General features: G+C 42.9%; 1 long non-coding RNA gene across 1 annotated transcript; it reads left to right on the forward strand.

Annotated features, from left to right (window-relative positions):
* The first annotated feature begins 6870 nt into the window (after positions 1-6870).
* On the forward strand, positions 6871-10142 carry LOC146653359 (uncharacterized). The gene is made up of 3 exons (XR_014907338.1): positions 6871-7229; positions 7315-7395; positions 7884-10142. It is a non-coding gene; the product is annotated as an uncharacterized LOC146653359 (long non-coding RNA).
* The last annotated feature ends 4418 nt before the right edge of the window (positions 10143-14560 follow it).

Consider the following 14560-nt stretch of genomic DNA (forward strand, 5'->3'; position numbering starts at 1 on the left):
CATCCTTAAAGGGCCATGCCTGTAACAATATGTAGACAAGTATATTTCTCCTTTTATCAAGAAGCAAAGACGAAAAGGGAAAAAAGAAACAGAGCAGGTTCAGTGGTTGAATCATCTGTCCCCACCAATGCCAAAACCAAATCTACGCCCTTGGGTTTGGCAGTATATATATATATAACGAAGTCTGTCAGGGCAACCAAGGCAAGAAGTCCACTGAAATGAAAAAATAGCCATCAATAAACATACCAGAGTCAAAGTGATCTCGCTCCCCAGTCATCTCAAACAACTTCCTGTCATAAAGCGTTTCACCTGTTTGCATCCGTCTTTTAAATTACTGCCATCTTGTGGCTGCAGTTGGCTATTGTCTCTGGAAGCAGGGTTAACTCTGTGTGACTACAAGCCATTGGTACCAGTTAATTTCATGTGATTGTCAATGTTCCACTATTAATAGCTTGATGTTGCAAAGCTGTGAGGCCAGAGGCTTTTTCTGGTTGTCTGCATCTCCGTATTGTGGATAAACCTCTAGTGTTTTGATTGATGAGAGATGAGCACAATGGAGAAGCTGCTGGTGATACTGCTTTCACTGATCTGAGGTCAGTTATCATCTACCACACTGTGTAGAAACAGCTATCAGCTTAACAATGATAAACTGCAGAGGATTCATTTACTTGCTTATAGGTAAGATGGGTTTAACAAAAGATGTTGTTAATACACTGTCTTCGTTTTTCATTGATGTTTTATTCAACATATGAATCGAATCGTGGCGATCGTGGCTCAAGAGTTGGGAGTTCGCCTTATAATCGGAAGGTTGCCGGTTCGAGCCCCGGCTTGGACAGACTCGGTCGTTTTGTCCTTGGGCAAGACACTTCACCCGTTGCCTACTGGTGGTGGTCAGAGGGCCCGGTGGCGCCAGTGTCCGGCAGCCTCGCCTCTGTCAGTGCGCCCCAGGGTGGCTGTGGCTACAATGTAGCTGCCATCACCAGTGTGTGAATGGGTGGATGACTGGATGTGTAAAAGCGCTTTGGGGTCCTTAGGGACTAGAAAAGCGCTATATAAATACAGGCCATTTACCATTTTATAACATATGGTGATATTGTAGATATTTTATGCATAATAATTCCTTTAACCTTTAACACTTTCCATGAAATCTGCCAATTAAACACTTTTACGTGTAGTGAGTGTTTTCACAGTGTGTGTGCGTGTTTATTGGAATTTTTAATAAAATTCCTCCATCACTCATTATTGTGAGGTAAGGGTAAAGCCTTTTATAATAACCGTAAAAGTAATAATAGTTCACAGTTCTACAGCGAGGAAGGTGAAGACATCAGCATCGCCTCTGCTTGCCTTTCTCTAAGTCACCATATGCCACAACGTTACTGTAAAATTGTACCATCAATTTAATGTTATAATTTGTTCCCATGACTCTAATGAAGGGTAATGAAAATGAAAATGAGTGAAAGATTTATAGGCTCTGTTTTGAGTTTTGTTCAAAAAAGAGTGACTTCATATAAGGAAACATATATATCACATGTGCAGCACACCTTAGACTAGTTTTTTAATTAAGCAGCAAGAAAGAACAAAGTCAGGCTGCATCAAGACACGAGGAGTAGACCCCAATTCACTATCTCCCTCTCTGCTCCTCCCTCTCTCTCTCTTCCTCCCTCTCTGCTCCTCCCTCTCTCTCTGTTCCTCCCTCTCTGTTCCTCTCTCTTTGTTCCTCTCTCTCTCTTCCTCTCTCTCCCTCTCTGCTCCTCTCTCTCCCTCTCTCGTCCTCTCTCTCTGTTCCTCCCTCTCTGTTCCTCTCTCTCTTCTCTCTCTCTCTCCCTCTCTGTTCCTCTCTCTCCCTCTCTGCTCCTCTCTCCCTCTCTGTTCCTCTCTCTCTCCCTCTCTGCTCCTCTCTCTCTCTTCCTCTCTCTCTCTCTTCCTCTCTCTCTGTTCCTCTCTCTCTCTCTTCCTCTCTCTCTGTTCCTCTCTCTCTCTGTTCCTCTCTCTCTCCCTCTCTGCTCCTCTCTCTCTCTTCCTCTCTCTCTCTGTTCCTCTCTCTCTCCCTCTCTGTTCCTCTCTCTCTCCCTCTCTGTTCCTCTCTCTCCCTCTCTGCTCCTCTCTCTCTCTTCCTCTCTCTCTCTCTTCCTCTCTCTCTGTTCCTCTCTCTCTCTCTCTGCTCCTCTCTCTCTCTTCCTCTCTCTCTCTCTTCCTCTCTCTCTGTTCCTCTCTCTCTCCCTCTCTGTTCCTCTCTCTCTCTTCCTCCCTCTCTGTTCCTCTCTCTCTCTTCCTCTCTCTCTCTCTGCTCCTCTCTCTCTCCGCTCCTCTCTCTCCCTCTCTGCTCCTCTCTCTCTCCTCTCTCTGTTCCTCTCTCTCTCCCTCTCTGTTCCTCCCTCTCTCTCCCTCTCTGCTCCTCTCTCTTCCTCTCTCCCTGTTCCTCTCTCTCCCCCTCTTAATTGTAAACGGCACCAAATTGTATTCAAACTGAGCCACACTTATGGAGCTCCACAGTTCTGTTCCTGGTGTTTTGGTTGACATCTCCTGATGTTCCCATGTCACAGAAACAGCCTCTGTGTTTTGCCTTATATGCATCCACAGCTGTGCCACCAGTTTACTCACATGGACTCTACTAACCAATCAGAAGCTTCTTCAGCTCAGAATGGAATCGTCTGCAGTTTTCTTATTAATTAACAATAAACTTAGTGTACATGTACTCCTAAATTTGATCAAAGTGATAAAAATAGAAGCTCTGTCTCTCTTTATTCTGACATTTAACTAATTCAAAAGATATTTCAATATTTATTTATCCAAAACAAAACAAGTTTACTCTAAATTGATGTTGTACAGTAAAACAATGTTCTTGTGTTTTCCATAAAGTGTAAATATCTGGTTTAAACTGTGAATATCCTGCTGTGTATTGAAGTTCCTCTTGTTTTGCATAGAAATATACTGAACAACATACAAAGCATAATATATAAAATACTACCAGAGTTTTTTCTTTGAAAGAAGCTCCTTATGTCCATTCTTGTATATCAGTGCGTTACTGAAACCGATTTATTTAGTCATGGAGGGTAACAACTGAAAATATGAAATAAACACACGTGTAAGCTAAGACTCTCTAAAGAAACAGCATTGTTGTTGTTCAGCTTTTCATTTCGCCATTTGTTGATTAACTCAAAGAGCAAGTAAGGTAATATATCAATCTTTCGTGATACACCGTCATATTTACATTATTTGTACGGTACGAATGATTTGCTTTGCTACCTGGTCGAACTTCAGTTCTCCTCTGTCTGCCTGGCTCCGTTTCTCTAACAGCGCACTCACAGGCAGCAGCTGCCCCGCCCCCTCGCTCAGTTGCTTAGTGCCTGAGCTCGGATCATACCAATATCAGGGGGGATTCACGCACAGTCGTAAATTCCCACAGTGTGCACTATGTGCTTCGAATATTGTGTGTAGTTTTTGTTTTATACAGTTGTCAGCCAGGTATCTAACTATGAAAAAATTACACTCCAAAAGACCCCGGGCTTCTGACAAAACAACCCGGGCTTAAGCCCAGTAAGCCATACCCCCCCCCCCCTCCGCCACTGGATTGAACTATGATGAACGTGCTCCCGTTCGAGTCCACTTTAGTGGCAAGATCGTTCCAAGCATGTACGAGCAGTGTCTGTCACTACCCGATCCGTACCGGAAACCCGATCGGTACCCCGAATGCGCGAAAGGTTTCTACTTCCGGTCAGAGTATCTGTTAAGATGTTAAGAATAACAAGTATATCTTAAAATGTTTGCAATAATGAAGCATTTCAGTACAATGTAGACAAAAACGAAAAATAAAAAGAAAGTTACGGATCAGGACTCTCCGATCCTTACTGCGCATGTGTAAAGTCTGACCGTACAAATCGTGTCTACCCTGTCACTACCCGATCCGTACCGGAAACCCGATTGGTACCCCGCATGCGCAAATCTTACGTCACTTCCTCTCTTTGCGACATTCAATATATTTGAATGATACGGTTAGCGCCCAGTTAGCTCCTAGCATTTCTCAACAGCTCTGCCTTCTTTTCGACTGCCCGGGACATTTAAACAATGGATAATCCGTATACAAAGAAATTCATGCTTTTCTCCTCAACAGAGAGTGTCCCCCGATTGAGCAACAGCGCCGTAAAATAAGAAGAATGGCGCCTAATTACAGAGTTAATAATGCAGACTTTGTAATATCTCACGTGTAGATTCATCAGCCAGATGAAGTGTTTACTGACAATTGACAGTGATAGCGCACATCATTATCACTATTCCAACAATCCTCTCCTCACAGACGAGCATAAACACACTCGACTATCGCTAAATCAGATTTAACACACGTTTGTAATGACGCTAATTCAGTTTATAATAGGGTTTATTCGCTCGGTCAGCAGGTGGCGGTATCCTCGTACACTGGGGAGTACACTGCCATTAAACGAACAGAAGAAGAAGAAAACATCTGCACATGCGCAGTACGGATCGGGTAGACCCGATTTGTACGGTCAGACTTTACACATGCGCAGTAAGGATCGGGGAGTCCTGATCCGTAACTATCTTTTTATTTTTCATTTTTGTCTACATTGTACTGAAATGCTTCATTATTGCAAACATTTTAAGATATACTTGTTATTCTTAACATCTTAACAGATACTCTGGGCTGTAACTATCGTAAAACACTACGACCGGAAGTAGAAACCTTTCGTGCATGCGGGGTACCGATCGGGTTTCCGGTACGGATCGGGTAGTGACATACCCGATCCGTACCGCGCATGTGCAGATGTTTTCTTCTTCTTCTGTTCGTTTAATGGCAGTTTACTCCCCAGTGTACGAGGATACCGCCACCTGCTGACCGAGCGAATAAACCCTATTATAAACTGAATTAGCGTCATTACAAACGTGTGTTAAATTTGATTTAGCGATAGTCGAGTGTGTTTATGCTCGTCTGTGAGGAGAGGATTGTTGGAATAGTGATGATGATGTGCGCTATCACTGTCAATTGTCAGTAAACACTTCATCTGGCTGATGAATCTACACGTGAGATATTACAAAGTCTGCATTATTAACTCTGTAATTAGGCGCCATTCTTCTTATTTTACGGCGCTGTTGCTCAATCGGGAGACACTCTCTGTTGAGGAGAAAAGCATGAATTTCTTTGTATACGGATTATCCATTGTTTAAATGTCCCGGGCAGTCGAAAAGAAGGCAGAGCTGTTGAGAAATGCTAGGAGCTAACTGGGCGCTAACCGTATCATTCAAATATATTGAATGTCGCAATGTTGGCAAAGAGAGGAAGTGACGTAAGATTTGCGCATGCGGGGTACCGATCGGGTTTCCGGTACGGATCGGGTAGTGACAAGCAGGAAAAGATTTAAGTTGTGGCTGAACTGTCCCAGGCATCTTTGTTGCCCAATAGTGATGGGATTTCCGGCTCTTTTTAGAGATCCGGCTCTTTCGGTTCGGCTCACTAAAAAGAGCCTCCAACCTGGCTCTTCGGGTTGTTTTGTTGCTTTAATTAATTTATTATTAACAATAATACAAAATTATGCACAAAAGGAATTACTAATGTAAAAAAAAGTGGTTTTATTTATATATGTTTATATATAAATATATGCGGTGGCCCCTAGAGACAAAACACGTACAAACTCCAAAACACATTTCTAGCATGAACTGAACTTCCAAAGCAGAGCTACTAGATCACTTAAATTTGTTATGAGTGGCTGTGTGCAGACAGGAATAGGACCCAAGGTGCAGACTCCGGAGACAGTCGTGAACTCAAAACAGCTTTAATGTAAAACTCAAAATATAACATAACTGATAAAAATCAAACTACTTAAACCGGAGGACTGACAGAACACACAGCTAGGTAAACGGTAGATCACAACACAGACACAGAGAAACACAGGGCTCAAATACACAGAGGAAGCAATCAGGGAATGGGTAATGTAGAATATTTAGCTGATTTAGAGTTTAGAAATGTGTTAAAATATAATGTAGAACTGTTGTAGAGACACTGACACTGCCCTCACTATAATAAAGGTTGATTGTAGGAGTAGATTGTAGACCTCCCCCACTGAGTGGAAATTCCCCAGAGGATGTTTGGGGTGGGGGTCTCAACATTTGTAACTGGATAACTGTGGTCTGGAAGGGAGAGGGGTTTTATGACCTCTAGGGAGTCACCTACACCCACAGTGTTTTAACTGTCACGCACACACATCCACACGCATATTCACTCATGTGCACTCACACATACACACAGGTATGCATACACAGGCACACACGAGCACTCACATAGACACAGACACAGAGTTTGCAGCACACCGTAGGGGGTTTTATGATGGGATCACCTCTATAAAGCTGGCTGTAACTAACAAAGGGGTGAAGATTTGGAGAGGGACACCGGCCTCGTCTTCCCTTCTAGAAGTGCATGCTTAGATGAAGATGAATAAAGATGAATAAAGGTTTTGTGAAATGACTACTGAGTTCCAGTGCCGTCTCTGGAAGTTTCGACTAATAAAAGAACCGGGGTAAAACTGATTTCTCAACAGTAACAGGAGGGAAACACAGCTGGGGCAAATCAGGCCTAACGAGACAAGGGGAAGCAAAACCAGACACATTAACATCAGACATGGACTTTCAAAGTAAAACAGGAAACCCATAACACAGACTGAACAAAAGACACAGACTCACATGCAGGCACTACAAAAGAGGGAACAGAGACGTGGGACCAGGGCAGACACCGACACTGACTGGACACGGGGATATAGCAACTAAGGATACACAGAGACGCCAACTAGACAAGGGGATACAGCTGACAGGGGAGACAGAGCAACTAGAGAAGACAGAGACATAAACCATAAGACAGATGTAGCCCAGATGAAAAATATCATACTTATTCTCTTTATATTAACTGTCCACATCAACAAGCGTCGTATTTCCTATGACCATTGAATGCACCTCTCAGTTCACCCCACGTGAGGGCACCTAGCTCAGCAACCAATCAGAGCCTACCCAGGCCGCATTGACCCTGTCAGCCAGGAAGTGAGGTGGAGGTGCATGGTGTCCCGGGTTTTTCTTATCTCAGCAAGAGGAGTGGAGGCATCTGCTACTCAAACCGAGAAATCCACGGACAAAAGAGAGGAAAACTCAGGATTGAGAGGAAGGAAAGCCAGCCTACTTACCTGCTGGAAGTCCGGAGTCGAGTGGCTGGATGAAGGAGAGAGGCAACGTCGGTAAGACGAGTGTTGTTCTGATGGAAAAAAAACTTGTAGAGACTTACCGTCGCGATCATGCTAATGCTAGCTCGGTGTCTCACAGGCTAACCACTCACTTTTCATCCGGAGAGCTGCTGCAATTCCAACGCCAGTGTGTGTTGGGCTTTTGTGAAACAGAGCAACGGTGAGCAACATGTTCTTAGCTGCTCTAAAGCTAAATTTTGTCAGTTCACTGTGAGGTTAAAGTAATCTAGAGGGTAATTTTTAGTGCATTTCTCTCTCACGAATAGGCCTATAGCATGGAGAAATTAAGCACACTGCTTTAATGCCTCTGAACTGAACTCATATGTATATTTTGTTGCTTATTTGCACATAGTTCTGAATTTGTTATGGTGTATTGTATTTTGAGTGTCAATGGTTACTTACCATAAGTATTGTTTAATTAATGTTTACATGAATAGAGAAATATTTGAGCAACTTAGATGTTTAGTTCTCATATTTGATATGCTTGAAAATTGAATGTTGTACAACAGAACTGTGAGATTTGATAAGATTTAAGATGTTGATGCAATGAATATGAGGTGATGCAATATTTTGATTTTGTATTTTAACCTTAAACAATGCATCTGAAACAGACTGATTAGAATGTACATTTTATGACCTGGATTATAGGTCAGGTTTTTTGGAGAGGACGGAAAAGTCCAAGGACCAGGACGATATTCTGGTTGTGATAGATGGCGAGCCAACCACTTTGAGGACGATCTACCCCAAAGAAGATACACACCACACACTCATACATTCCAGTTACATTCACAAGGACCTTTGAAGTTGGCTATCGCCAGCTTAACTCTAAATTCTTAAAGGGCCCCAACGAGTACTTTTATTTTGTTGAGTGTGCACACTATTTATTTTATTTTATACTTTATCTGTACAAATTGGACAAATATCAGTTATACTTTGTAACAATACAAGAGTGGCTACTCAAAAGTTAACATTGTGTCCAGGTCATTATTGCTGCTCAATACTTTGGCTCCATACGAATTTGGTGTCTTCTGATTCTGGCCAGGGTCTTATTACGAGCCCAAGTAATTATTGCGCTGTAATTCACCTTTATACCTTAAAGTTGGTTACATAGAACTCAAAGAAACCAAAGACTGGAAATAATAAATAATAAACTCAACAACCCTGGGTCAACGACCCAGGCATCCTAACAAAATTACACAATTGAAAGCATGTGTGTATTGTTTGTGTATTTATACACAGGCACTCATATATATTCAAATAATTTTAAAAAATATGTTCATTTACCTGTTACTACCACACACCAAATCCGGTCGTTGGTACTTGCTGGCTTGTGTAGCCACGAGGTAACAAAAGCTCAACACTGCCCCCTAGCATCCTGGAGCACTTCTGTTGTCTTTTGTACGTTTTGAGTTTTTATGTGATTTGAAGTTTGTATGTGCTTTGTCTGTAGGGGCCACCGTAAATATACTTTTATTTATTCACTCCACATAAAATAAATCATATAATACAAAAACCAACTAGTCACATTTCAACTTTTAATTATTAAAATTTTTAGCTTTTTCCTTTTACAAATTTAACGTGAAACAACACAAAACACAGCAAATCACAACACAATTAAATATAAATTAAAATATAAAACAAAAAAAAGATGCATATTCTCTGTCATATGAACCTGCATGAATAAACTTTCTGAATCCTTTATCATCTGCAACTGAAAATAGTTGTAGATGATTACTATACCTTTCTAATGTGACGTTGTTGTCCCTGCTCTCTCTCTCTCTCCCTCCCGCTCTGTTCCTGTGCTACTGAGTGTAACTACCGCCCCTCCCCCCTCTGCCCAGCGTAAAGCACAAGGCTCGTGTGGACTGAAGCGGGAAAAAGGGTCAGAGAAAGGAAAAAAAAAACTCACGTGACGGCTCGCGATAAGGAGCCGGCTCGTGTCGTACACGTCAAAGACCCGGCTCTAAGAGCCATTTTGTTCGCGAACGACCCATCACTATTGCCCAACTACTACAAATGGGCAACGGAAAGCTACGTGACCGTGACCGCTCATTGTAGCGGAGTGCAATATAATGAGCGGTGTGTATTATTGTAGGGTCTGCCTTACATTATAAAGCGCCTTGAGGCGACTGTTGTTGTGATTTGGCGCTGTGTAAATAAAATTGAATTGAATTGAGTGGTAGATACAAAGACTGTACTGCCCTATATTGTACCATAATTTTCTTTTTAATAATTGAGTCTTGAATTGAATGTTTTTAACAGGCAAAAAATACTTTAATAAGTAAATGTTCAATTTTTTTCGTTTTTCTTTTTTTGCTGAAAATTGGTCCGAACCGTGAGATTTTTGATCCGTTGCGCCACTAATTGCCACCAACTGCAAAATATTTTCATGATCGTAAAATGCCTCAATTAAAACATTTGGTATGTTTTGTGTTACAATGCAGATTAATTAGATTTGTATTCTTTTTGGACCCGCTGCGTTGGGTCCATCTTCTTAGTGCTGCTTCCCCAGCAAATGATAGCGTAGAAGAGCTTCACACATGACTGTTGAAACATCAGCAGGAGTTTATTGCAGATTTATTCCTATAGAGTGTGTCTGTGTTCTTGGGGTTTAACACTCATGCTCGAGGAGACCTATAACAGCAACCAGCCAAACTGTCTAACAATGTCTGAAAAGACTTAAAAGGTAATATGTGCAGCAACAGTGGCAGCAGCAGGGATTAAAGTAATAGATGATAATTAATTAATTAATTCTAGATTAATAGAATAATAGATTATTCATGGCTGGGGAAAAAAGGACCAATGGTGTGACAGGATCTCATGAGGAGCCAAGAGGTATCATAATATCAGACGAAGCACATTTGTCATGATTAATGAATAAAGTTGCATACCGAAACGTGCTGCATTCCTCTCATTTCAAACTTTGTAAACTTTGTCTTGTAGCTTTTTGGTTGCTCCTCCTATGCGTCTTGTTTTATTTTAAATCCCCCCTCCCTTAGGCATCCCCTGGAACCCATCGTTTCATGCCACAGTGATACCAGCTGTGCGTGATTCTCTCAGGCTAAGTCTGCCAGAATGTTGAAACACGGGAGGTGTGCATATAGAGCTCAGAATGTCTGCGTGTAATGCTATACGTCTGCTAATGCAGTCGCACTCATTCAGAACCATGCCATTAAAAAAGTCTGCCCTTGTAAGATGTAAGCCAAGTTCTTCACACGAAGGACATTCAAAGCATTTTGAATCCACCTGAGCACACTGATGATACATCTAAAAATCTGAGTCCATGTCCTTTTTAATTTGATAATTACGCCTTAACCAGCCACTTTATTAGTTACACTTAGTTACACTACTACAGAAATGCCAGCATGTTGTAAGATTTCCTCGAGGATGTTCGCAGTACTGAAACACTCACTGTGTTTGGCATTAACAGCTATGCCACGTTCCAAGTCACTGAAATCCTCTTGGTTGAGTCAGTACTATGTTATGGAATATTAAAGCTGAAAAATGGTATCTGTCATCATTAGTTTATCAGCAAAGTGAGAGTTTGTTTCTGTTGAGTACTGAGCCACACTTTGTTGGTTTGAATCAATGTTTCCTGATATATTGGTAATAAGTTCTGAGAGCTACCGCAGACGGACGGCTGTAGCAGCTGTGACGACACCACTGACTCTGAACAGTCACTCACTGAAAATGAAGCACAAACGTCTGTGATGGTGAGGTTTGTGCTTCATTTTCGATAAAGTTTCAGCTCTGATATTACCTTAGGTGGTGGGTAATGAAGTACAACTCAACAAACATCAGCAAACACACAAACTGTGTGCTGTTTGTCTCACAGTGTGTTGCAGCTAAAGTGCAGCTGCTGGATTTCACAGGGAGAGAAAAGAAAGAGCGCTAGCTTCACTCAGAGATGGAGAAAGATGAGAACGACGGGCAGACTAACTGCTGTCACTCACAGGTCAGTGCAGGATAAACAGGTTAGTTTGCTGCACTGTGATTGGTTTAAAGTAAAGAACAGTGACTGCTGCACAGTGGCTGTGTTTCGTGGTCACAGTTAGCTCACAGTGTAGCACAGATTCATTCACTGAATTCCACCTTCACACCAACTTCATCCAGTCTAACGTAAAGGCGGCATAAACAGTGTAGAGTCAGTGCAGGAAACATCTGGTTGAATCCAGGTGTGTTAGCAGCTCCGCTGATCACAGCCTGTACACTAAGAAAATCTACTGGAAATGAATGTGAGTTTGATTCTTTTCCCCACACTGAACCATTACAACCAGTTTAGTTTAGTTTAGTTTCCCCCACTTTAACCTCTGACGGTGCACATTTCCCTGTTTACAGTCCCCAACTATAATGTAGGCATAAGAAAATAGAGCTGCTTTCTATTCACTTCTTTTTTTCAGATTCAAGATGAGAATATTTAGAGTTTAATAAAGTTTGTATTAACATCTACTGATATTATTTTAATATTATGCTAATATAGCACAAGGTTCAGTTAGCTTTGCACAGAAACAGAAACATCCTCCAAAGAGCTTTTCAGAGCCTGTACGTTTTTACTTTTACTGGAGTAAAGAAGTTGATTCTGTACTTCAACTTTTACAGTAATATTTTTTAATAGTAGTATTTGTACTTCTGCTTGAGTACAGAATGTCTGTACTTTTACCAACTCTGGATATTAGTCAGATCAGCACACACACACTGGTCCAGTCCAGTTTAACGACTCGAGGTTGGAGCAGAGGTGCTACTTGCCACCATCGGCTCCTCGGAGCCCCAGGCCAGTACGGAGGCCCCCGAGAGCTGGCAAGCTTTAAACTGGAGCAATGATTTGTGCAAAGTTTGCCATAACAATCAAAGACGCCTGACCTCTTTAATGGGGCCCCACCCGACTCCACCCGAATCCCCCCACTCATATTGCAACTGATATTTATGATTCTGTTCAAACTAACCCAGTGACGGATGCCAGTCAATAAAAATGAAGAGCAGTTATCCTTCTGGAAGTGAAAAAAACAAAAAAATGGTGAAGAAAAAAAGCAAGACACTGAAGTCTAATACTAAATAACTTCATATTACCAGTCTGTAACATCACAGTCATCAGCATCATATTATTTCTCTGATGTGATGTTTGACATTAGTGCAGCCAGCAGACTGGAAGAATGTAGAAACATGCAAAGAAACTTGGACGTGTGCTGCGATGTGACTTTTATTATATATTTTCCACGACTGCAAGTCCAGCAGGTATGGCTGGTTTCCAGTAACATACATCATCTGACGGTGAGTGCAAGGATCCATGGAGAATTTATATTTCAATGCACCAATTATGCATGTGCCCAGGAAGTGGACTTCAGGCAGAAGTATAACAGCAAGGACCTGGTTCCCAGCCCGTATCAGTCTCTACATGTATGCATTACAAAGATGTAAATTATTGTGGTGTGTGTGTAGTGTGTGTATATTTCACTACATTTTATAAGATAAGATAAGATAAGATAAGATAACCTTTATTAGTCCCACACGTGGGAAATTTGTTTTGTCACAGCAGGAAGTGGACAGTGCAAAAGTTATGAGGCAAAAATTAGAATACAATAAGAATAAATACAGTACACAGCTGTACAGAATAGAATAAAATAATATACTATATACAGTAGAATAAAATAGAATAAAAATATACAATAAGATAAAAATAGAATACGAATGCTATATACAACTGAGTAAAAATACAACAATGCCAGAAAAGATTATTGCACTTAGTGTTATTGCACATGTGTGGATGTGTGTGTTTGTTCAGTTAAAGTCTTTGTTGTGGAGTCTGACAGCAGTGGGGAGGAAAGACCTGCGAAATCTCTCCGTCCCACACCGTGGGTGCCGCAGTCTCCCACTGAAGGAGCTGCTCAGTGCTGTCACAGTCTGCTGCATGGGGTGGGAGACGTTGTCCAACAGGGATGACAGCTTAGCCGCCGTTCTCCTGTCACTCACCACCTCCACTGGGTCCAGAGGGCATCCTAGAACAGAGCTGGCCCTTCGGATCACCCTGTTCAGTCTCTTCCTGTCCCCAGCAGAGATGCTGCCGCCCCAGCAGACCACACCATAAAAGATAGCAGAAGCCACCACAGAGTCATAGAAGGTCTTCAGGAGTGGGCCCTCCACTCCAAACGACCTGAGTCTCCGCAGCAGGTACAGCCTGCTCTGCCCTTTCCTGTAGAGGGCGTCTGAGTTATGAGTCCAGTCCAGTCTATTGTTCAGATGAACACCAAGGTACCTGTAGCTGTCCACAGCCTCAATGTCCATACCTTGGATGTTCAGTGGTTGCAGTGGAGAATGCTTGTGCCTGCGGAAGTCTACCACCAGTTCCTTGGTTTTACTGGCGTTGATCTGGAGGTAGTTCAGCTGGCACCAGTCCACAAAGTCTTGGGTCAGACCTCTGTACTCCTTGTCGTCCCCATCAGTGATGAGGCCGACTATTGCAGAGTCATCAGAGAACTTCTGCAGGAAGCACTGGGTGGAATTGTGGGAGAAGTCTGCAGTGTAGATGGTGAAGAGGAACGGAGCCAGAACCGTTCCCTGTGGGGCCCCCGTACTGCAGACGACCCTGTCCGACACACAGCCCTGAGTCCTCACATACTGTGGTCGGTCGGTGAGGTAGTCCAGGATCCAGGTAGTGAGGTGATGGTCCACTCCAGAGTTCACCAGCTTGTCCTTTAGAACCGAGGGAAGAATGGTGTTGAAGGCACTGGAGAAATCAAAGAACATGATTCTCACAGTGCTTCCAGCGGTCTCCAGGTGAGCGAGGGAACGATGTAGGAGGTGAATGACGGCATCATCCGCTCCAATGCCAGGCTGGTAGGCAAACTGAAGTGGGTCCAGTGATGAGCTTATTAGGCGCCGAAGCTGAGCCAGGACCAACCGCTCCAGGGTCTTCATCAGGTGGGATGTCAGAGCCACCGGCCTGTAGCTGTTGAGGTCCTTGGGGCGTGAAGTCTTTGGCACTGGTACAACACAGGAGGTTTTCCAGAGCTGTGGGACTCTTCCCAACCTCAGGCTCAGGTTGAAGAGGTGCTCCATCACCCCACACAGTTGGTCCGCAACCTGGGTGGTTGAGAGAGACAGGCTGGAGCCTTGTGTTGAGTGTGTATTGGATGCTGTTGTTGGGGGTGGGGGGGAGTGAGCAGGGTGAATAGAGGAGGTGTGAAGTGTCTGAGGTGGAGCAGCAGCAGTGGGGGTGGGTGAGTCTGCAGCCGATGTTGCAGACTGCCTCATGGCTGAGTCAAATCTGTTGAAGAAATGATTCAGTTCATTTGCCCATCTCACATCCCTCCCAGGCAGAGAGTTCTGCT

This window comes from Rhamphochromis longiceps, linkage group LG14, assembly GCF_057381845.1.
Source record: "Rhamphochromis longiceps isolate RC_006_pf linkage group LG14, R_longiceps_female_GT1.1, whole genome shotgun sequence".
In the NCBI taxonomy this organism is placed as follows: domain Eukaryota; kingdom Metazoa; phylum Chordata; class Actinopteri; order Cichliformes; family Cichlidae; genus Rhamphochromis; species Rhamphochromis longiceps.